Source organism: Rhipicephalus sanguineus, chromosome 3, assembly GCF_013339695.2.
Source record: "Rhipicephalus sanguineus isolate Rsan-2018 chromosome 3, BIME_Rsan_1.4, whole genome shotgun sequence".
NCBI classification, from domain to species: domain Eukaryota; kingdom Metazoa; phylum Arthropoda; class Arachnida; order Ixodida; family Ixodidae; genus Rhipicephalus; species Rhipicephalus sanguineus.
Genome location: NC_051178.1, coordinates 104,447,025 through 104,470,387, shown reverse-complemented (window position 1 = coordinate 104,470,387; position 23,363 = coordinate 104,447,025). Strand labels below are relative to the sequence as shown.

Here is a 23,363-nt window from a genome sequence, read left to right as displayed (position 1 = left end):
GCTGCCACGGGTTGACCAGGCTGACCTTTCTCATTCGTGCCTGCGGGTGTCCGCTTCTTCTTGCACGCGCGGTTACTTAGCTCAGCCGCACTCCGCAGTGTTTCTGGTGTCTGGTGTGGCGCATAGTGTAGGCCGTCGATCTTCGGATGCTGCAGTCGTTCTTCGCTGGCACGACCCTGCCGGAGAGTTCCGAAGCTCTCTTCCAGCTCCACAACTTCGGCGTCGCGATTCTTTAGCGTCGATACTAATTCGGCGTACCAAGACACTGCCCGCCTCTGTGTCTGGGACTCGACGTCCGATGTTTCCGGCGCCGCCTGTGGACCCTGTGAATGCCAACGAGCAGGTGATCGTGCCTGTATCCCCTCGTCTTTTAATCTACGCTTTTCTTGTTTGTCGAGTTCTCCATCCACAATGGAATCGTGAGTGCTGCTACTTGACGAGATGGCACGCGTGCGCAGAGGTCCCCCGTCACCAACAACCGCGTGCTGGCGACCGCTTTCGTAAGAACCAGTCGAACACGACCCGGCAGTAAGTACGTCATGGATGCCAGGCGAGCCGCCGCATTCATCTTCGTCGCCGTTGAGGACTTGGGTGTATACGTATGAGTAGAGATCTTCACGTTGCCCTCCAAATTACGTGTGCCGGTCCCGGAGGCTAGTCAGGGTCTGGTGTACTTGGACAACAAGCTATGCTGGCACAGTACTTAGCACTTCCAAAATGTCGTCGTCCTGGAAGTGACCGGTCCCCTGCAGCACGTCTCGCAGCCTCCTCGCAATATCCAACACATCCGATAGAGCGGCGCTGGTTGACATGTCCGGCAGCTCGTTGAACAGCGCAAATTCGGGAGCACTGCATCTGGTAGCCAGATTGCCACTGTAGGTGTGGAATGATTTCCCCACGGCCAGAACGTGCAGTTCGCACGAGCAGGCTGCGCCCAAAAAAAGCCATAAGATGTCACGCTGATGGACTGGATTGTTGGTTCCCGCTGATGCGCACAACCTATTACGGGGGTTCGACCAAAGGAGGTTTAAAAAAAATTAGCTTATACCTCCTCAGTTAGGGCACGCGTCTAGGAGTTGTAGGGAAAACAGAAAACTAAAATGGAATTTTGTAAATAAAGAAAACAATACATGGAACAGATAATTGCATTTGTTATTGAGCGTTTGTGTCAAATTAGTTCAATCTTCAATGCTCTTCTGTGAAATCTTCGGACATAATAAACAACCGGTGTTATTAATATTGGTGGCACCTTACGAAAAAGAAGCTCCTCGCATATTAGCATGATAGCCCCCAGATTTTGTGCCCATCTTTGTAGCAGAATTTTTAGCCATCAGTCTAGCTCTACGTAAATTAAAGCATCAATAAGCTCCGCAATAATTTTGACGGACTCACTATCAGTATGTTCCTCCCTCACTGCAAACGAGGACTCGTATGTTCTGGATGCGTTCAAATCATTAGTTCCACTGCACATAGAGTTCATCAAGTCAGTGCGGGTTCCTGGGCATAAGGGCCTACTTATGAATGAAATGGCAGATGCGCTAGCTAGGTCATCATTGAATGGCCCGGTAATTCAGGTATTGCCCGCATCCAAATTCATTACAGGTGCTAGATTTACGAGGAAAATGATGTTAGGTGAATTTTCCGCACCGTCATTGACGACCACATTAGATTTCCATCTGTGGAATAGTAAAGTATGTCAATCACGAGCAATAGAAGTCGCAATCACAAGACTACGTTGTCAGACTCCCTATCTAAATTTTTATCTACACAGAGCTACTCTGGCAGATTCGCCTAATTGTCCTTTTTGCGGAATACGTGAGACAACGCAGCACTTTCTCATTTCCCGCAATAGGTACTCTACCTTGCGCAAAAATACCTTAGGTGTCGTTTTCCGTCTGCTTAGATTTGAATTAAATGAACAAAATGTACTGTCTTTCGGGGCTTTTTCTCTTGGCCGCTGTGACGGGAAGATTGCTGATTCATTGCAGGAGTTTCTTAAAGGTTCAAAAAGATTTAGATTATATAAATTAACCTTTCCAAATTATTATTTCTATTTTCTTTTTTCCCCCAAATTATCGGTTGTATTGATTCAATTCTATTCTATATTATTATTATTATTATTATTAGAATCTTAATTCTAATTCATTTATGCTTCTTTCGTATTAATTAAACAAAGTTGAACTTCAATTTCAATTTTGCCTTTAAAAACTAACCGGTTCTTGGCCAATCCCCCAGTGTGGGTTATGAGCCACAGCTTCCAGGGTCTACTCTACTCTACTTTGTTTCCCCTACATAATTGCACCTGGCCTCACATATGCTCCTGTAGCGAAAGCTAATAAGGCTTTCGTCGTCTGTCTCGCTGAAAAATGCTCTTTTCTCGTTTAGAATAGTGAATCCGCCATCAGGAAAGCCTAATCTTTCAGTCTTGCTCAACTCAATGTTTTCCTTTAAGTGGAGTTGTTTATCACCTGGTCTTTGAAATAGCAGCCCAATTACACTCCCTTATGAAGACGTGAACATTACGTACCAACTATATTATTACCAACTGTTCGAAAAACGCACGTTTGAGTGGTCGCGGGATGCGCGTGCCATGTGGCCGTTCTAGGCACTGACCAGTGCTAGAAAGAAGATGGAAGAAAGACTCCATGCTGCTGCCGCTCGGAAAACAACGTAATGCGGAAGGATAAAGCCTACAATAACTGTCTACGCTTACGCATCACTTAGACAGCTCCCAAATGAGATTCGGCGTGAATATTTACTAATTGTTTTCCAGGGTAGCAGCCGCGCTGTAGACAGCTTTAACCCTCTCATGCATAAATTAAATCCAGAGGATAAAAAAAATTATTCTTGGCCTAAAAGTATTGCTAGGGGCCACAAAAATCATGAAAAACTTTTATTTCAAGTAATCAAAAGCCTCTGTATCAGATTTCTGATGTGTGCCCATATGAGGGCAACATGCCGTAAGCCGATATGAGTCCTTGGTATCAGTACACATGAAATATATCTAGAACACTGAAATAAACAATTACATTTCAAATTGAAATGCTGAAGATGGGTCTTGCATATTTCGCTTCATGTTCTCGAGGGAGCCCTTGCACTAGGGCTTGTTGAAGAGCCGTTAGCACACACAGCCTCGCTGTCATCACTCTCTTCTTCTAAGCTGCTGGAAGTTCCAAGGTCGGTTAGAAGCTGCTCTCAGTCATCCTCCTCGTAATCGTCATCAGGGTCAGATGAGCAGTCCAAGAGAGCATTGATTTCTTCCCTGGACAGTCCTCTCTTAGAAGACATCTTAGAAAAGTATCGTTTTTCCCACGGTCTACGGAATTGCGAGTCTTATACACATCAAAAACTCCCGCAAAAGCAGACTCAACCGCGCACGTAAAGTGCGGGAAAATACAAACGCTTTCAGCTCAGGCCTGGCTTTCTGCGGGCGCCTTTTTATTGGTGGCGCTGCAGATGAGTCTACACTAGGGTGCCTTGATGCCCGCGCGCTCCGCTGAGGGTGAGGACAGGCGCGTCGTCTGCTACGACGGCCGCCATTGCGAATCCCGCCGCAGCTCGGCAGCATGCGAAACGCGCTACACAAAGCGCTTGCGGTGCGCGAATACGTCCGGAACTAAGTGCACGCTAGTGAGCTTTCTCTTTTTCTTTTCGTTTTTGAAGCTTCGGCAGCTTTTATTGCTGTTGTTGCCTAAATGTTTATCAAGGAAGCATGTAATGCTTGTAAGTTGACGGTCTGTGCATGTGTTATATGCGCTAGAGGTAGACGTAGACTCTGTTATGTTGAAAACGAATCCTCTTCCTTACGACGGAAACGACAAAGTCTAAAGCCTTACTTAATTTTCTCGTAAGCTCTGTATTCCAAATACACAAATAATTGTTTAAAGTATTTGTATACATGTCAGCAGCAGCAGTATATGTATCTGAACACACACAATTTAGTGTTGCGAAGCTACCTAAGCGCGATTAGGGTGGCTCATTTTGGTAAGTTTGCAAACAATTTACTCGTTTATTACACATGGCATCATACATATTGTACACAGAATAAACGGCCGAGGGGCAGTATGGTGCGAATATCCTGCTAAAATGAAATGAAAGCTTCTTTATCATTATTATTGCTGACATTTCTTGCTCGCAATCTGTAGCCGCTACTGTATCGGCACTCGAGTTGCACCTTGAGTCCTTATCAAAACGATGAATACGTTCTTGAGTAGTATGCCGTAAAACTTTGCGTGCGCGCAGTATCAGTACGTTTTCTTCTTTTTGTATCTGCAGTTTCTTTTTCTGCAGGTTTTCTCGCATGCCCAATTGCATGCACCTATTACTGAGCGTTTCCAATACTGTTTAAACTTTGTGCGGCAGATGCACGGCGTCATTTATTTGTCTCTTTTATTAATATTATTATCTGGGGTTTTACTTGCCAGGACCATGATATGATTATGAGGCACGCCGTAGTGGAGGGCTCTATGAATTTTGACCATCTGGTGTTCTTTAACCTGCACTGACATCGCACAGTGCACGGGCCTCTAGCATTTCGCCTCCACCTAAATGCGACCGCCGCGGCCGGAATCGAACCCGTGACTGTCGGGTCAGCAGCCGAGCTCCGTCACCACTATACCAACGTGGCGGACGTATTTTTTAAAACGAAAGCCTTATATACCTCATCAAATGCGAAATTTGACCGCCGGCGTCCCGCGTCTACGGCGTCAGCGTACCACGACGTCGGGGACGAGGGATGCAAAAAATCATCGTTATGTGATGACGTCACCATATGACGTCATCATGACTTCACAAATTCTGGCGTGACGTCATATGATGCCGTTATCACATGACATCGTAGCTTGGTCAAAAGTGGGCAGATCACGGAGGCAGTGCAAAACCAGGTGAGGTGCCTCCGATCTTGGAGGCAATGCAAAACCGCGCTAGGTGCGCAAAAACTGAGAAGAAGATGGCTTTCACTTTCGAGCCGTCTTAAGCGAACGCATAAGGGACCATGTGAGTTTTTATTTCATTAACTGGTTTTCCATGACGTACTCATTGTACAACTTGACTTTGTTTCTTGTATTTTTTTACTGACATAGCGTGTCTACTGTACACAATGCTTCCCCGTCTTCTTGTTGTTTTCATGCCTCTTCTTTGTATAGACGCTTCGCGAGAACTGTTTGTATGCGCATTCCTGTATGAGCCTTCAGGGCTTACATTACTAATAAATAAATAATGTTTGCTCAGAGAAATAAAATACTGAATGTGTGTGTGTTGGTGGGGGGGGGGGGGGGGGCGTGTACAGTGTACAGGCCATTTATTTGTTCGCATTAATGCTGCGCTGACAGAAGCAACTACACAAATAAAACGCAAATTACACAATAAAACAAACTGCCCCTAGTCGCTTCACAGTGATCGTAAATGATTAAAAAAAGCAGGAACTGTGTAATTATTTAAGACAGGACGAAAATGTAACCTTGAAACACAGAAACAGGGAAGGATAAAAAACATATAGCTGCACACATACATACATGGGCATCAGACCAGCATAGAAGGCGTACTTGAAACACGGAAAGGAATATAAAAAACAAGCACCATAACTAAAACCCGCCATGGTTTTAGTTATGGTGCTTGACTGGTGACCCGAAGGTTGCGGGATCGAATCCCGGCCGAAGCGGCCCCATTTCGATGGAGGTGAAATGACAGGCCCGCGTACTTAGATTTAGGTGTACGTTAAAGAACAACAGATGGTCAAAATTTCGGGAGCCTTCCACCATATACGGTGCCTCTCATAATCATATCGGGTTTTTTGTGACGTTAGTTCTCAGAAATAAATAATATTAAGAAAAAAGAAGGATCCGATCTGTAGACAGACACGCATAATATATTCCATGATACATTTCAAATCACGAAAATAGCGAAAGCAAAAATCAAAGGCACATACAGGACCAACCAAGTGCAGTAAAGAATGTTTGCGAAAAAAAATGCAGGATTCATGCACACGTGAACCAAAGCATTTTAAGCATGTAGCTGATATCAGTGTGTCCATTTATTACGCAAGGTTAACAGCGGCAGAAGTTATCCTTGCATGTGCATTCGAAATACCGGTCGGAAACTTACGCTGCAAGTGCATAATGTGTTCTTCGGATGCCGCTTGTCACGTTTATTTTTACTGTCCAAAGAAACCTCGTATCTTCTAAAACGATACAGCTCCCAGCGTTCCTAGGATGATTGGTCCACTGCGGCACGCAACACCCGGCCATGGTGACGGTAGCGAGCGCATAAAACTGGAGGGAAACGACCGCCGACCTAACAACAGCACACGCGCCACGCACAAGTAACCGGGCGGGGGGTTCAAAATGGCGGCCACGCTGCCGCGAAGGCCGAGGAGGCGGCACCTGCCCTTTCAAAAGCTGACACCACTCTAAGCGGGGGCGCGCGCATCGAGGCACTCTAGTCTACACCCTTCATGCATAATGTCCTCACTTGAGAACACTTGTCCTTTTCCTTCTATAGAACCCATAGCCGAGAGAAAAATGTCAGCAAAAGGTGCTGGTATTATTCAAGAGTTGTTCTTTCAATACATATTTTTTTTATAGTTCAAAAGCGCCATAGCCTGTCGAGCAATTATTTTTTGTTTTTGACGAACATTCAGTGACCTCAAACAAGCCTACTCTCCGTAAGAACCTGGAGCTTCAAGAAACATGAACAGCAAGCGCCATCTGTGAAATAAGTTAGGAACATTGGCGGGTTCTCAATTGACGACACCATGCGGCAATGACTCGCTACAAGTAATTGGACGACTTTTGTAGTAGGATAAATATCTGTCCTCATATGAGGCCCGTATGCATGAGAGGGTTTTAAATGATTGCCAGTGACTTTCGAGACGCCACCGGTCATGCTGGTACTCGTAATTATACGGCGCTTGCGCGCCTATCTAATTAAAGGACAAAATGAGCTGTGTTCTGTGACAGCTAATAACCCCTTGCCAACCTTGGAGCGTTTTTTTTTTCGCGTGACATCAGTGTACTGCGGTGAAGGTGACTTAAACATGCCGCATGCGATAGAACAAGGCCACAAAATGTTCAAGCCGCTGTCAGTTATTGTAGCGGAGCTGTTATAAGTTATTTTCCAGCGGATCGCAGTCTGCGTAGGCCTACGGCCGTACTTGAGGGGAGACCTTGGGGGAGACGCGCGCGTTCCTTTTGCCCCGCCGCGTGTCTCCCCTCTAGCCTAGCTGTGGCAGACCAAAAACCACGGTTGCCGTCTCGCCATTGAACTCTGTGGCGGCGCGCCTATCGCTACTGTTGCTCGTTGTTATGCGGTGCATGGTGTACTGGTGGCTGAATAAAGGTCCTCTGCAGGACAACATGTAAAGCCGACCTGGAGAATCGCGCGCATCAGGAAATTCTGGCTTTGCAAAAATTTGATGCCAAACATGTGTTTCGCCATGCGCTTTGTAAGGGCCGCTCAGGATGCTGACGAATGCTAGAAAGGAGACGCAATGCCGACGCTGCCCGAAAACGGCGCTCTAGAAAAGGCCGCAGTTTACAAAAAAACTCCGCGCTTACGCATCCCTTAGACAACTTCCTAAGAAGACTTAGCGCCCATCAGCTCGGCTGGTCACCTAACCTCGCCTAGTGGAATGATCTTCAGTTATTATTGCGTTGGCATTAGAGCATTTTTTTCGGGAGATTTCTGGTCGCGCAAGCACAATCGGGATGGATGGATGGATGAACAACTTTATTTTAGTCCTTCGGTACGCGCGATTAGCGCGCAGCGGGCCGCTCCCACGTCTGGAAAGAGAGGCCTAGCACGATTGCTAAAATTTCGGGAGTCTCCCGGGCAATTCGGGTGTGTTGGCGCGATTGCCAGGAAATTTCGGATGTCATGGCAATTAAAGCCGAATTCATTACCAACATCCAGACTTCTGCATCCTTTCTGGAGAGCGTCGGTGATGGTGGTTGCTGGCTTTTCGTGACGCATTGACATTAGTGATGCAGAACTATCGATGGTACTATCGATACTATCGATAGCTGAGTCACTATCGAACTATCGATGGTGAAAAATACTATCGATAGCGCTATCGATAGTAAAAAAAATTTCGATGGTACTATCGATAGTATAAAATCAACAGCGCGGACTCACTGCAGAATAAACTTGGTTCCCCGCGCGCGTGGTATATAGGGGAGCCGGAGCAGCAGCCTCAAGGGCAAGAAAGTTGACATGATTGTGTTCTTCACCAGAGTGCTTTGCTGACACATGATCATAAAGTCAAACTGTTCAGCTGTAGCGGAAAGGAAGCCTTTACATGTGGGACTGCGCGGCTTCAAATTGATATTGCATTTTATGATTTCAGAAGAAAAAATATCAAGAAGTTAATTGTAAGATGTAACTGGTTGCTTTTGGATACAAATTTATTGATGGATACTTTCCGCCATTTTCACAGCGGAAATAATTAATTTATCTGCAAAAAATTGCTCATAAATTAAGCGAAGCTGGTAGTAGGCTGTCACAAATATTTTGGCAATATGGTCGGCCAGCAAGCGCATCATTATTCACACCACTATCGATATTATTGTCACGTGGTTGTGACGGTGAAGAATGCTGCAGCAACACTGGGAAATAAGGAGCTCTTTATTTGGGCGAACTTGTGCCCAGAAAATCAAAACTCAATATACAAGCGATACATGCTGCGCACTGATAGCGGCGGGAGCAGTCGTCAGCCGTTGAGTAATCTGTGGTGTGATCTTGTACGCGTTCCAAAATAAGCACGGAGGCGTGGCGTTACATCCAGCCGCACGCGATTGGTCAATGCAGGGCCCTTACGTCTGTCGCGGCTTACATTAGCCATTCGCGTGCGGCTGGATGTAACACCACGCCTCTGTGCTTATTTGGAATGCGTACAAGATCGCACCACTGATCGTCGGTGGAAGGCGTCCTCCTTTATACATCAGTCATAAAACCTTATCGCTGGTGCTCGCGTAAGCTCTCGAATAGGGTGCCTTGATGCGCGTTTTGTTGCGCGTTTTGGCACACATCGAGGCACACTACTCTCGAATAAACTTCACTTTTCGCGTCCGGCACGTAATCTTAACAGAGTGATCTCAAACAATTGTGAATCTTCTCAAACATTACGGCGCGATCTGCGTCAAACGTTGCTAACAGTCTTTGTGGGTGAAACTCGAATACGTCAAAACAAAGCAATAAACACGCGTGGCAGTGGTATCGCTAGTAATATTAACAATGGTACTACCGATTGCGCTATCGATAGTTTGTTTGCGCTATCGATAGTTTCAAAAAAGCTATCGATACTATCGATAGTCAATTTACCAATAGTGCTGCATCACTAATTGACATGCATTATACAGTGCAAAATCTATCCTAGAGGCATATTTATATCTACACTGTTTGACAACATTTTGCCTCTTGTAACTGATAAGAAGAAGAAACGTTTATTGACCCAAGAGCCCTCAGCAGCAAGCTCACATGTTTGCTCGGAGACCTGCTCGTTATGATTTATTGTAGGTACGTTCGACCGATATTAGAATTCGGCTGCGTTTTGGTTTCTGGCACTGCGGCTTACAAAGTTCGACAAATGGTTGTTTTAGAACGTGAATCATTGGACTATGTCTTGGGCTTCCTAAATTTGTCGCAAATAATATTCTATACGAAGAATCGAGCCTGTCTTCTCTTGTCAAAAGGTTTCATATTCTAAAAGTATCAACATTCCTAAAAATCTATGCGTCGCCGCAGAGGAGGTCACACTATGTTTTCAATAATCGGCCGGCCTCATTTTTTAATTACCAATGGTCTAGATTACGTTGCCCCCAAGTCATTTTCGCACAGAGACTTTTGGATTCATTAAAAGTTCGCCGCCGTGAAGTACTTAAACTCAGCACTGTAGAAACAATCAGGATTCAATTTGACGATATATATCCCAAGAATGCTAAGCAGTTACCATCTCGATATCTAAATGGCATTTTGGAAGATCATTTGGCCACTCTAGAAACAAACACTGTGATAGCGACTGATGCTTCTGTTTGCGAAGAGAAGGCAGGTATGGGAATCACATCATTCTCTCTAGATTAGACTTTATCAATTCGATTACCTGACTTTACGCCTATTTACCAGGCTGAATTGCTGGCTATTGTCCTAGCATTACGTAAATTGCTTCAGTGTCTGTCGGAAGTGGTTATTCTGACTGTCTCTCTATCTGTTCTTCCTTAAGTGCATCTAATTTATCAAGTACCTTAGAGACATTCTATTCGCTAATTCCAAGACATTTGCGTCTTATTCGTTTAGTGTGGGTACCTGGCCATGAAGGTTTAATACTCAATGAATATGCGGATGCACTTGTAGTATCATGACACGATCGCCCTGCTATGTCTATATTGCCGACGTCGGCGTATGTTACTGCAGCGCGATTTGAAAAGCTCACAACGTCCAATAGCTTCGACAAATCTCCATTGTTTTTCTCACATTTCCCACAACTAAAAAATTCTTGGAAGAGTAGATGGTGTTCCTCTAAAAAGGAAGGAATATCAGTTACAAGGCTACGGTGTCGAGTCCCCCCGCTGGACTTTTACCTTCACAGGTCTGGTCTGGCTCAGTCACCTTTATGCCTTCACTGTAATGAGAGTGAATCTCTGGGTCACTTCTTTTTGACGTGCCGCAGGTTTAAAATTGAAAGGAAAAGACTACTAGAAGAACCCCTTCGGAAGATTCGCTTGAATTTGTCACTTCCAGTGGTTCTTTCATTTGGTGCTACCGCGCTTGGTTTTAGCCACAGGAGTGTTTTCGACGCTGTATGCAAATTCCTACGAGAGACTAAAAGAATTTAATGCTAATTGCAACTTAATTCAGTTTCTTTTTCGAACGTTTCTTTCCTTAATCACAGCTGTACATTTATGTACCTTTGGTCGTTTTGCGTTCGTTTTTTATTTTTATTTATTTTTTTTTATTTTACGAAGTTATACCGTTATTGTCTAACGGCTAAACTATTCATTTTGATACCATTTCCTTCCGCAAGTGAATTAATTCTTTAAGCAAGGCACCGTCCGACTCATGGCCTATCCCCCGAAGTGGGTTGCGCCAAGTGTCTGAGGAACCACAACAACAACATCTATAAGGGGAGGTATACCCTGCCAGACCATGCCTCTCAGCCGCCTCCCCGGCTCTGCTTATGGCCTCAAGCTAGGTTGGCGGGTTGGTAGACGACAATACTTTTTCCCACGCCACATGTGAGGGAATGACCAGGAGATTAGGTGGGGGAGGGTCTTCCCTGCATTTCCAGAGAATACAGGAGAGGGTGGCTATTTCCCCGCATAATGAGCAGTGGGGGACTAATGAGGTTAGGATTGATACGTGAGTAAACGTGCGGGTAATTAATTATTTAATAATTGAATATAGCGCAGTAACTGCGATGATATTTGAAGTGACTCTGCCACGATGCCGCAGTGTCTATGGCCTCGCGCTGCGTGGTCGGATTTTTAATTCTTTGCACGCCGGTCGCATGCGGGTTGAAGCTAAATGCGAAAAAGCGCGCTTATCATGCATCGAGTACACATTAATTAAGGAACCATATTCAGAGGCCTTCCCACTATAACACGGTGTCCTTTATAACGTGCCCTGCGTATTTTGGACTTGAAGTTTCGCAATGTCATTATTAATAAATAAAATGGCGCACACAAGACCTACAGCGCTCACGAAACACAGACATAAGACATATAGAAATTAAAGTATATCGCTCAGGCCTGTTCAGAAGCGAAAAAAGTTTGAAAAGTAAATTCTTTACGCGTCAGAGAAAGAGGGAGATGGAGAGGGAATACAGGAAAGGCAGGGATGTTAACCACACTATGTCCACTTTACTACCCTACACGTGCGGAGGAGAAAGAGGGGTGAAAGAGAGACAACACGAGTCTACAAAATTCTCAACACACATGTACACCGCAGCATGTCTGTAGATGATCACTTCATTCCGTTGCATTCGAGAACGGCAGTATGGTTCGGGTGGGGCCCATGTGGTTTTCTGAGCTGATTCGCTACGAGTCCAGGCTCCCGAGATCTTTTCTTCGTTAAAAGGCCGATCATCAAGTCTTCTCAAGGCACACTGGAGAGTCTGGCGGTGTTGGTCAAGTTTGGTGCAGCGGCACAAGAGATGATCCGTAGCCTCTTCACATTTGCAGCTATTGCACATGGGTGAATTCTAATAAGGCTGCAACAGGGGTTAGTTGGTACATCTTCGTCCTGTAATGCGCTGCTGCAGGTATGACACGGACCATTCACGAAATAAAGTAGTTGCTAGTTTCCGCATCACCCTGTGTTGTCTCTCGTTTTTTTTTTTTCTCGGTCCGTGTCATACGTGCCAGCGCATTAAAAGATTGCTGAATTCGCCATACCAGTGCGATATCTGTGTGAGTTGGGGGCTACTACACCGACCCACAGCCGACAGAGCACTGTTGGCAGTTGCAGCTGTAGTAATGGATGGAGGTTGTATAAGCGACAGTTGTCGTTTAGTGGAGAATTCTGATGAGATAGTGCGACAATAAGTGGGATGAGACGCCGTTATTTTGAAGCGTCTACAACTGATAAGGGTACGGCCAGTCTGGGCGCTCCACTTACGTGTCAAAACCTCAATATGATTACGAGGCACGCCGTAGTGAAGGATTCCGGATTAATTTTAGCCACGTGGAATTCTGCAGGATGAACTTAAATATAAGTGCACGGGTGTTCTTACATTTCGCCCCCATTGCGATGCAGTTTTCGTTGACCGGTAATCCAACTTGCGTCCTCGCGTTAGAAGCGCGAAACTTGGTGGTAACATGCCACAGCGGAGATAGGCCAGGAGTGCTAAAGACGCAGGCTGCATGCAGAGAGGAGCGGGAGACGCGGTGGGCCATGAACCAAATATATGCCGTAGTAAAAGGTGTAGTCCCTTATGTGTACACTTTGTGCTTGCATTACACCCCTCTGCTGGAAGCACATGGAGGCGTAATGAAGTGTAATGAAGGACGCGGCGGGGGTGCGGTGTGGTGGCTGTAACATTATCTTCCGAGAGAACCGTACAGTATTATTTCGAGGGGAGTAAATTACACAGACGAGCACTTCTCCGTGGAGCAGCATTTGCAGTGTCCACAGGCCTCGAATGTGGAGTTTTTCGCTGCAGTGAGGAAAAAGAAGATCGCGCACCTGTGTGTCGTTGTCCTCATTTTCAAAGGACGAATAGAAGCGCACCGTGCCGCAGCACATTTGACAGCAGTCCCTTTTCGCAAATTATAACTCATTGTACATAGCCGACATCGGCGCGATTCGCCCTGAAAGCGATAGCATTTTTTGGACCGTCAAATGCCTTACGCGTGCTTGTATGGACTTGCTCGTCTTATATTTTCCCTCTATTTGTGTGTGTGTGTGTGTGTGTGTGTGTGTGTGTGTGTGTGTGTGTGTGTGTGTGTGTGTGTGTGTGTGTGTGTGTGTGTGTGTGTGTGTGTGTGTGTGTGTGTGTGTGTGCGCGCGTGTGTGTGTGCGTGTGTGTGCGTGTGTGTGTGACCGCAGCACTCTGAAGAGACGCAGGTGCAATTTCGAAGCGAAAATGAATCATCGCTGAGACTTGGTTCAGTGCGCAATCCTTGTTGTTTCTACAGTATAACCGTGTTGGCCGGTAGTTATTGCGTAGTTCCGCATGCTACTTCCAGCTAGCGCACAGTCTACCAAACATAAATATAAGTTATGATAATCTACGTGCAAGACATGATTACAATGCTCGCCGTAGTGGGGCATACTGGATTGACTTTGACAAGCTGGGGTCTTTAACGTCCACCTATGGATCTAAGTAAACGGGTGTTTCTGCATTTCGGCCTCATCGAAATGCGGCCGCCGTGCCATGGCCTCGAATCGCACCCGTGCCCACGTGCTTCTATTAGAAACACGAAGGCTAAGCCGCTGAGCAACAATGACGAATGTGCACGGTTTACCATGTTTGGCAAAATTGTACTGGTACTCTAAAGAAAAAAAGAAACACGTCAGCTTAAGTGATGCGGAAATAGCAAGCTTAAGTAAAGAAATAAAAAACTGAATGCTAATCGTGAAGTTTACATCATAACTACATTTACTCAGCCTTAAATCTGAGGAAGTTGTTAACTGTTTCTTTTGTTTTACCAAAGTTGAATGCCTTCGCATGTTGCTGAAATAGCGCGGTTCAAATATTAAAAGAAGGTTGAGATCACAAAAACAAGTACGAGGAAGTGGTTTGCGTAAAACGTCAGGCTTTATACATCTAAGCGCACTTCAAAACTAAGCGGCACGGATATTTGAGCGAGATTTGTGGAATGAATATCTTGCCTCAGTTTAGAGTTTTCTAGCTTTCTGAAACTCATCGGGTCTTCTTAAATTTGGCGGCTCTTCTTTACCGGCTCCTCCATGGCAGCAGCGCGGGCGCGCCGCCGGTTGAAATCCGCGAGAGAACTATTCGAGGAAGGTTTCCAAAAGCGCTACAGCGCAAGCAGTGCAATGCGAAATGTCGTGCCAACGAAAGTCAAAGAGCGTACCAAAAACGCTCTGACGAAACTTCTGAAAAACTTGCGTCGCGCCCTGCAGAACCTGTTCGCTGCTAAACCACGACCGAATCGCATCTCATAAGTGGCATAATACTTAATTGGCTCGCAATAAGTTTACCTAGCAATTGATACTTCTCGCTATAAAGTTTACCTTAACGATTCATACTTCTCGTAATAAGTTTACCTTAACGATTCATACTTGGGCTCGTAATTAGTTTACCTTAATGATTCATTCTTGGGCTCGTGATGAGTTTACCTTAACGATAAGTACTTGGGCTCGTAATGCTTGGTCTTGTGATAGGTTTACCTCAACGATTGATGCTTGCCGCGCAGCATGTACACGAAACGTTTCCTCGAGCGCTCGCGACTGGTCCCCACTATGACAGCAGCGATTCCCGCCAACATGCAGTTTATGGACAGCGGAGCGGAGTGCAGCGAGGATACGACAGTTCGCGATAAACAGGCAAAAATGTGAGTTCGCATATACGTCCATGCCACATACCTTCGGGGTAGTAAAGTCCAGGTTATACACGATGACACGTCACAAAGGCCACAATTTTCCTCTTTCTACGAGGAACGCTCATCTTCCAGGCGCAGCGGGTCCGCGGCGCCTGTCAAAAGGAGTTGTTTTTTCGCACGGAGGGGCGCGCGCGTACAATGAACATGCGTCATCCGCGTTGGCTTTATGCAGAAAAAGGCCTCGCTGCCGTCGCCGAAGCACGACGAGACGAGAACCAAAGCGTTCGTCCGCTGCCTGATGAAGGTGATGGATGACGAAACACAGGTATAACCGACGACGCCGCAGAGAAGGCCGACTTCCAGTCACCCGCCACGGAATTACGCGGCTTCGTTAAGCGCCATCTGCCGCTCAAAATGAGAGTACACCTCTTCAGCTGGGCTTCTGGGTACGCTCCTCCCCGCAACTGCCGTCTATATATAGTGCACCTACGATACGTAGGGCAAGAGGGCAAGGAGAAAGAGGTGGGGGGTGGGGGGTTATATTTTATTTGGATTTACTGCTTCCCGGTCTGACTAAAAATAAGCTGCAGCGCGTTGAAACGCTGTTAGCTCCGTAAGCAAGCGTTGCTCTTCGAACGCTTTGCGATGAAGAGTAAAACTTGCGGCACCGTTACCAACGCGGAAGCGCACAACGTGTCCAAAATTAGGGTTACAGGAGGAGGAAGTAAACAAGGATGGGTGGGTGCTGAGTGACGTCACCGCTGTTCGTCCATCACTCTGCCGTGCGCGCGTAACCTTGACAGCGACCCACACAACGGCGCGCAAAAAAAAGTTATTTCGACTACTTGTGCGAAGGCGGCCAAGCCGACAATCGCTACTGGCGCGTCGTGAAGTTGTCAATACGTAACGGGATGTGGCCTAAGCCATAGCGTGAGATGCGAGAGAGAATTAATCTCTCGGGAAAAGTTGAATAATCGAAGCCCTGTGTTACGCGGAGCTAGTCGCTTTTGATGGGATGTTTCAGTTTACGTAATAATTACGTAATGAAAAAAGAAAACAATAAAAAGTTACCACAAATAAGGAAATCAACCTCTTTATATGTTGTAACTCCTCACTCTATAACGTAAACATCTGGAGTTTTACGCGCCAAAAACGACACGATTATGAGTTACGCCTTAGTGGAGGGCCCCGGAAATTTCGACTATGGTGTTTTTTTTACCTGCACTGACATGACACAGTACATGGGCCTCTAGCATTTCGTCTCCATCTAGCATTTCGCCTCCATTGCGGGTTCGATCCCGCTGCCGGGATCGAACCCGCAATTTTGGGGTCGGAAGCCGAGCACCGGAACCAACGCTGTATAACGTAATCTGGCATAATATGACAGGTGGTCACGTCTTGCCTTACGGCTCGAATTGCATCACGTCTTCCATACCATGGCTTGATATATTAGCAAAGATATTAAGTGAAGCTTTTGCTGCTAGCTCTGATATACCATAGCGAAAAGAAAAGAAAAATTAAACACCTATATGGCAAATCGTCAGTAGTGCTGTACCGAGAACAGCGTCGTCTCGATAACCTATCATTGCAGGCCGGAAAGCATTTCCGCCGGCAGTCCGAGTTTGCACGCGTCCTCTTTAATTATTTATTAGGCTTTCAAGGAGTATTCACACTAATTTTCGAAGCTGACATTACGCCAACATACAAATATCCTGCATACAGAAGCGGCTCGAGCAAGTGTGAAGCGCAGGAAATGGTTATATCTTAATATGACATTAAAGTCAGTTGTCACATGGCGCACCCATTGACATCGACACTAGCGTGACGTCAGGTTACAGTATCCATTCTGGTGACACCACGCACCAGTACGGCTACTTTTGATGACGCCAGGTACCAAACATACAGAGTAGCCACTTGTGCGTCACCAAAGGAGCCACGGAGCAGAAAGGGTGTAGAAACGTCACGATATCTTGCGTGAGTGACGAGAAGGTCCTAACGTGTCGCGACGTCAGGATGCAGCAGGAACCGAAACTACCTTTTAAAAGCATCTTGTAAATAATTTTTCAGGGTGCACGCATGCTTACCAGTACATGTTCTAGGCTCTTGAGGGCATTGCCCTTCACTTGACGCAAAGAAAAACTACTGGAAATATTCCTGTCAGTACCCCCTTTAAGGCAACCATCGTTTACATCTAGATGACTTGCGGGAAACTTCACGTGACCATGCATATAGACGAGCGGAGGTACAACGCGTAAAGTATAGAAAAGTGCTCCTGAGAAACAGTCCCTATTTTCATACGCCTTGTGTAGTTTAGCCATGGGAAAATAATGCAAAACTTAACACCCGTTATAAAGGAAACAGTTACCCGAACAGAGAGCCAACGTAAGTGCTCTCTATATGTACATATTTCGGCAAACTATGCAGGATTACACGTGGAGCAGTAACAGATGTGCAGATCCTACAAATGATAGAGCTAATACTGATAAGACAATACAAACACATCGGTCTTCATATTCTCTTTGTATTATACGGACACGTCTTGCACATTACGATCAACTTCGGGAAAATTTCATTTCTTGCTACCTGTGGTCACGGCTTGTGGACTTGCGAAACTTTCTTGAGTTTTTAAAACAATTTTGACGTCGCATATGAAGATGCTTAGTTTTTCAAATGAAACTCGTTTCATTGTAATCTTGTATGTATATCTCAGTATGTTATTACTTTAACTACTAACTGCGTTTTTCTTCCTCTGCAATGTACTTTTGCTGGTCTTTAGGCGCACTAAAGCTATACTTCCGTAGATCTTTCACTGTCTTTTCCCCCATTTTCGTTTTATGAAAAAAAGGGCCAATTCTAAAAATTTTGAAAGATAACCTTATGACCTCCTCGGATGACCGAAGCGAGAATCATCGTGGAGCCTATGTTCGCAGGAAAGCCCAGGCGTCTCGTAGACTTTACTGTTTGGCTGCCTTCATCGATATACCAAGGAACATTGCAACAAACGTTATGCTACCTCCGCACCAAGGAGTTCTTTTTTTTTATACCCCTTGCTCTGCACGTTCTGCTCTCTATATATTATATATATATATATATATATATATATATATATATATATATATATATATATATATATATATATATATATATATATATATATATATATATATATATATATATATATATATATATATATTATTGTTCACCATCGCCTTGTCTGCCTTGACCACTTTAACTGTGTCTTCACACACCAACCATAACACGAACGAGGGAGGGCAAGCGTCAGTATACTTGTAATAGAACAAAATCTTAGTGCTCACGTACTAAAAAAAAAAAAAACACGATGTGATTATACAACGCGTCCTAGCGGGATAGAGAGGCTGAATAATGGACTATCTGGTGTTCTTTTGATGTGCAGCTAAATCTAAGTACACTGGTGTTCTTTGCATCTTGGCTCCATCGAAATGCGGCCGCCGTGGCCTGGGAATCAAACCCGCGTCTTCGAGCTCAGCAGCGTACACCCTCAGCGACCAAGCTACCACGGCGGGCGGCAGACCCCGTGTGTGAGCTGTTTAACTGTAGCTCCATTACAAAATTTTGAAACGAAGGCTCTCGTGAAAACATTTTGTGCCGCCCTAGCGTGACGAAATAACCAACAAAGAATTGCCCTTGTATCTTAAAACAAAGCGAGACAGAGAGGCGTAGAAGCCTGCTGACCCAACAACGCGGCGCTTCCAATTTGGCACCACTTACCTCTCTGTGTGTCTGCGCGAAAGAGCTAGAAAAAAAAATAAACGAAATAAAGAAGAAAAAACGAGGGGACAATGCAAAGGAAAAAGAAGACGTAGAAGAAAAGTGATTTATGGCACATTACAAGGCATAGTTGCGGAAAGGAAGGTTGGAAACGTGGCTTAAAACTACACTAAACCACTTTCAAAGAGAATACTTTCACAATGGCCTCGCGGGTTGCACGGGTGCTCGTTTACGAAAAAAAAAATCTACAGGACAAGATTCAAGGGTAAACGTATAGGACAGAAGGGCACAGCATTGAGTAGCAACAGAAAGTTCAAACGCGGCAATCTCGATCAGGGATGCCGTTGGTGGCAACTTTGCGCCGAATTGGCTACTTTTCGCCTCCGTGCGGCGTCGAAAACTTCCGGTTCGCCTCATAACTATTTTCTGGCTGCTTTTAAACTTTTGGTTTGCCGCAATAAATAGCCATTTTTTGTTTTCATTATTTGCAGATAAGGTACATTGCTTTTAAGCTTTTGTGTCGTTTCAGCTGATGCGTGCGCGTGTCCCACACGCACGGGCAGGCTCGTGCGCATCGAGACACCTTCACGCAACCCTTTTCGCGCCTGCAAATATGGAGTGGAGAGGTTGTGTACCCTTTGGCAAAGGCGTGGCCTGCACGCTGCTCATGCTGCCTGCCACCTATGCTGATGATACGCGCAACTTTCTACGAGTAATACTGGTGCGCATTGCGCGTGTTCTGGTGTAAACTTCACAGAAACTGAGATCCGCTATAAAATCAAACTGGTGTGTTCATATTTTGCCAGATTTCTCTATCTGAAGTTGGACATGTATTATGTGAACTCTACTAATCAAATTCGGTCTGCACTTTCAAGGGAAAACTGTTTCAACATTTAATGTTCCTACTGACTTGCTAGCTGGTATGTTCTATTATTACTCTGTATCCGGCAAGAACTCTATTTTTTCTATGTGAACACTATGCACTCGCAATGTATTTATTATAATTTGTTCATTTATTTGCAACTTATCTGTGGCTTGATGACCAAGCAATAGGGCAAAAATTGTGCTCTTTTTTCTAGGGCCTTGCTTAGTCAGAATGGTATTTTTTATTGATCAATACTGGCGACTCTACTCATGAAACGACTTCTGTTATGGCTACAAAAGTGGCGATAATATTAAATGACATGGCTACTTTGGCTACTTTTTGACTTGAGTTCTGGCTTCTTATCAAATGGAACCAACGGCAACCCTGACCTCGATCTAAACCTATTCAAAGAATTAAAAAAAAAGCAAGTTACATTTTTTATTTTCTGTCCCTTTCTTAAGGCGAAAGCCTTAAGTGGCTCGTTGCTCGGTAACCTTGAACGAAATACGGCCAACGCAAAAAGTTGTACAAAACACCGCATTGACCTTCGAGCGAGCGACGTGTGCAGAGGGAACGCCTTGTTTTGAAATCATCGTGGGGCATCACCCTGACGTGACAGATCGCCGAAATTTGTGGCGTCACGAGATGACGTCGTATAATGACATCCTCACATTGCATCGTAGCTCGGGAAAAGTGTCCCGATACCGGTTGTTGCGCAACGCCACGTGGCGTACAGAAAGCATCAAAAGGGGGGTTGCATTTGACACAACACGTGAAGATAATTCAATGCGCGTCTTTCACACTGCGTTTCGTTATATCTTACGAGAAGTCTGGTCCGCTATTGTGTATACGAGAATTTCCATCGCTTGCAGGGGGCAGCCATCTTTGATGGGGGCTGCTGACCACATGGAACGGACGACCACGATATTGCCCGGCCTGTCCTTATCGCATGCTGGCAGTGCTGGCCGCGAGTGCTGGCTCGCGATCAGTGCTGAGGAAGCCCGCAGCCCCTAGCGCTGGCAGCGCCGGCTGATGATAGCTCGGGTCAAGATTATGTATACTTGTTCTAAACGCGGGTGCTGGGTGCAACAGTAGAAATAATCTGGTCTATAGAAAGTGAGAAACTTTAAGATTTAATTCTTTCAATATTTTGTCGCTGCTGCATCACTCTTCATCTTCATCGTCCGATAATTTTGGCGGACGCCTCAATAGACATCTGGACACCCATTCCAGCTTGCGGCGGTGCCGCGATTTCGGTTGGATGGTGGTTCATTAGTAACCTGACGCAACCCACCGCGGGGGACCGGCAATGAAATGGGCGCTATCTTGTTTTAGAAAGTGAAATTCTTTTATATTCTAAATATGTTTAGAAATGGATAGTTTCCAAAATAACTCATTGGTATAATCAAGGAAAAAATAATAATACCAAACCAATGTGGATGAAACATAAGCTGAGGTTTAGATAACCTTTACATTCAATTCGTTTTGCCTTGCTTAGGATATCACGTACGGCATCGCAAACGTTCCTGGGGCTAAAACCCAGTCACGGCAGCATCAAAGGAAAGAACCACCTGAAGTAATGACTTTAAGCCCATCCTTCTGAGCGGTTCATCTAAAAATCGTTTTTGGTGATTTGTAAACAATCTGCATGTTAAAAGGAAATGGTGCAGAGATCTGATCTCATTGCCATAGATGTATAAAGGTAACCGCACCAAACCAGACCTGTGTAGGTAAAAGTTCAGTGGGAGGACTCGGCATCGTAGTGATGTTAACTGCCCTTCAAGAGGAAACCCTCGATTTTTCCAAGCATAATTAAGATGAGGAAACTCAGATGCTGACAAAAAGATTTAGCGAAGTTATCCGGCGTGGCAAACTTTTAAAGTCGCGCCGCAGAGACAAACGCCAACGTCACCAATATATAAATTATGGGACTATCGTGTGATGCTACTGCTAGTGCATCCGCATATTCATTTAGGGTTAAACCTTTGTGACTTGGTACCCACACCAAGCGAATAAGACATAAATGTCTTGGGATAAGAGTGAAGGAAAGAAGGGGAAATTTTAAGGGCTCCTTTTTCTTTGTCATACACAATATTATTGAAAACTAACGGACAATAATACCAAGGAAAGTATAGGGGACGTTATTAGTAGTAAATGTAATATAAACTGTGAAGAATGAAAAGTGGATGAAAAGATAGCTCGCCGCGCGCAGGGACCGAACCTGCGACCTTCGAATAACGCGTCCGATGCTCTACCAACTGAGCTACCGCGGCGGCCATCCCCCCGTCCACTTTATGGGGTATACATGTCTATTTAAACGTGGGAGCGTCAGTCAGTGCCGCCAGTAGCCATGACGGCGAGTGTGGAACACTCTTTTTCTGCCTGTTGGCGTCACGTAGCATGTGAACTTGTTACGAGCTGGCAGCTGACCAATAATCCCTCGCATACTACCTGAAAGCATCATGTCTGCCAGAACGAGACCTTCGCTATGAATGAAGGAAAGAAGTGGAAATTTTAAGGGCTCGTGTTTCTTTGTTATACACAATATTAATGAGAACTAACAGACAATAATACCAAGGAAAGTATAGGGGACGTTATTAGAAGTAAATGTAATGTAACTGAGAAGAAAGAAAAGTGGACGAAAAGATAGCTTGCCGCGGGCAGGGACCGAACTTGCGACCTTCGAATAACGCGTCCGAGCCCTTATAATTTCCACCTCTTTCCTTCATTCATAGCGAGGGTCTCGTTCTGGCAGACGTGATGCTTTCAGGTGGTATGCGAGGGATTATTGGTCAGCTGCTAGCTCGTAATAAGTTCACGTGCTACGTGACGCCAACAGGCAGAAAAAGAGTGTTCCACGCTCGCCGTCATGGCTACTGGCGGCACTGACTGACGCTCCCACGTTTAAATACACATGTATAACCCATAAAGTGGACGGGGGGATGGCCGCCGCGGTAGCTCAGTTGGTAGAGCATCGGACGCCTTATTCGAAGGTCGCAGGTTCGGTCCCTGCCCGCGGCAAGCTAACTTTTCGTCCACTTTTCTTTCTTCACAGTTACATTACATTTATTACAAATAACGTCCCCTATACTTTCCTTGGTATTATTGTCTGTTAGTTCTCATTAATATTGGGATAAGAGTAAGAAATACTTCTAAGGTATTTGAAAAATTAGCTGCACTTAATGAAGTACACACAGACATCCTGTAAGAACGACTGCTTCCGATATAAGTAGGGATAATTCTCGTAAAGCTAGGACAATTACAAGTAATTCCGCTTGATAAATAGGCGTAAAGTCAGGTAAACGAATTGAAACAAAAGACCAATCCAGAGATAATGATGCAGTTCCCACTCCCGCCTTTTCTTCACAAAGTGAAGCATCCGTCGCTATCACGATGTTTGTTTCCAAAATTAACAAATGGTGCGCATGTCTCTTCACAAGAAGAAGAAGAAGAAGAAGAAGACCGACGAAGGAAGGACGTGCTTTGTCGCATCGCCATCTTCACTTCACTGTCCACATGGAGAGAACTCTTCTAAGTTCAAGAATCGAGCGCTATTCTTCGCTCGGACGTCGCTGCTCATCAACGCGGAGCCGTCGTTCGTCGAGCGTTCGTAGTAGCCGGCGGCGATCATCGGAGAAGTCGACCGTCCGGTCGCTCGCCTCACCGACCAGGCGCAGCAGCGGCAATTGTGGGACCGCGCTTTTCTTCAGCGCAGCGTTCGCCGCGGCAGCCACCGGCCTCGGAGCGTACCT

General features: G+C 45.4%; 1 non-coding gene across 1 annotated transcript; it reads left to right on the top strand.

Annotated features, from left to right (window-relative positions):
• The first annotated feature begins 22,559 nt into the window (after positions 1–22,559).
• On the top strand, positions 22,560–22,632 carry Trnar-ccu (transfer RNA arginine (anticodon CCU)). Its single transcript has one exon. It is a non-coding gene; the product is annotated as a tRNA-Arg (tRNA).
• The last annotated feature ends 731 nt before the right edge of the window (positions 22,633–23,363 follow it).